This window comes from Mus pahari, chromosome 6 (assembly GCF_900095145.1).
Source record: "Mus pahari chromosome 6, PAHARI_EIJ_v1.1, whole genome shotgun sequence".
Taxonomy (NCBI): Eukaryota; Metazoa; Chordata; class Mammalia; order Rodentia; family Muridae; genus Mus; species Mus pahari.
In genome coordinates this window covers 84,581,510-84,583,445 of record NC_034595.1, presented here as the reverse complement: position 1 = coordinate 84,583,445, position 1,936 = coordinate 84,581,510, and the positions used below count along the sequence as shown (strand labels likewise).

General features: G+C 46.1%; 1 protein-coding gene across 1 annotated transcript in view; it reads left to right on the top strand.

The window, feature by feature from the left end:
- Zdhhc18 (zinc finger DHHC-type containing 18) overlaps positions 1–1,936 on the top strand; it is a 21,966-nt gene that overhangs the window by 14,032 nt on the left and 5,998 nt on the right. The gene's annotated exons all lie outside the window — the stretch shown is intronic.

Here is a 1,936-nt window from a genome sequence, read left to right as displayed (position 1 = left end):
GGAACTCACTTTGTAGACCAAGCTGGCCTCGAACTCAGAAATCTGCCTGCCTCTACCTCCCAAGTGCTAGGGTTAAAGGCATGTGCCACCACTGCCCAGCTAAAGATTTATTACTGTATGTAAGTACACTGTAGCTATCTTCAGACACACCCGAAGAGGGCAGCAGATCTCATTAAGGATGGCTATGAGCCACTGTGTGGTTGCTGGGATTTGAACTCAGGACCTTTGAAAGAGCAGTCAGTGCTCTTAACTGCTGAGCCATTTCTCCAGCCCAGTTCACACTTTTAATCCCAGCAAAGAGAAGCATATCTCTGTGAGTTCAAAGTTCTGTCTCAAAACAATAATGAAAAAAAATACCTTCTAGTTATGTGTAAAAGACCTGTATGAAACAGAAAAAGATTTCATGTGTTTCTTGGACACCACTGTCTAGACATGTCATTATGTGTATGCAGATATCCAAAATCTGAAAAATGCCCAAATTTAAAACATTTCTGTTGCACAGTATTTCAGGTAAGGGATACCCAGCCTCCCCTGTGCTCTTGCTAAATAAATGCAGGACATTTTGTTAAACCCACGTGGTAACTTCTTAGCTAATCCTCCCAACCACACTCTGGGGTGGATTCCATTCTGTTCCATTTTATTTTATTGTTTTTGGTTTTTTGAGACAGGGTTTCTCTGTGTAGCCTTGGCTGTCCTAGAACTCACTCTGTAGACCAGGCTGGCCTAGAACTCAGAAATCCACATGCCTCTGCCTCCCAAGTGCTGGGATTAAAGGCGTGTGCCACCATGCCTTTGGTTTTTCAAGACAGGATTTTCTATATCTGTCTTGGAAGAGGCTGTCCTCGAACTCACAGAAATCTGCCTACCTCTGCTTCCCACGTGCTGAGGTTCGTGGTGGGTTATTTTTAGCAGAGAAGATGAATGATTTAATCGGCCTTGCTCAGTAATCTGGGCAGAGATGTATATCCATATGTCTTACTTGCTCAAAAGCCCCTGTACAGACAGGGAAACAGTGGTGGGCAGGTAGCCAAGGCCAGGCCATGGTGGCAGTGGCAGGGGCTTTGGGTCTGCTATGGCGTAAGGCCAATAGCTTGGAAAGAGCCAGGCAATCTGCCTACTGGACAGTTCGGGCCCGTTGGTCAGGACCAAGGTCAGTGGCTCCTGGGACTCCAGCCTCCCCACAGCAGGCAGGCTGGGATCAGCTGACTTACTGAGGAAGAAACAGCCTCAGGAGTGACAGGACTTCCTAGGTAGAATTCCAGGAAGCTTTCAGACCTGTGCCTCGGCTTTCCTGTCATGGCTACCTGCCTGGTAGGTACTTTACAGCCTTGGGAGTTCTGGTGTTCATCTGTTTCTCTGGGTGACAGCTGTTAAGTAATTTACCCAAAGCACCTGCTCTTAAGTGGAAGGGGCCATCTCTCCAGTCCCCCCTTGTTTATTTTTAAAACAGAGTTTTATATAATCTACGTTAGCCTCGAACTTGCCATGTAGCTTGGAGTAGCCTTGAATTCATGATTGGTTCTTCTGCCTTTGTCTCCCAACCACTGGGCTTGCAAGCATGCCCAACATAAGCTTGGATAGTCTCTATTAATTTACACAGGGAGAGATACTGGGGATTGAACCCAAGGAAAGTGCTCTTCCATTGAGCTACAACCCCACTATGACATGGGTTCAAATCCTGGTTGTGCTGTGTGCTGTGTGGCCCAGGGCAAGTCACTTAGCTTGTTGAACAGCTCTTTTTTTTTTCTTTTTTTAAAAGATTTTATTTGTTATATGTAAGTACACTGTAGCTGTCTTCAGACATTCCAGAAGAGGGAGTCAGATCTTCTTAAGGATGGTTGTGAGCCACCATGTGGTTGCTGGGATTCGAACTCTGCAACTTTGGAAGAACAGTCAGGTGCTCTTACCTGCTGAGCCATCTCATCAGCCTGTTTTT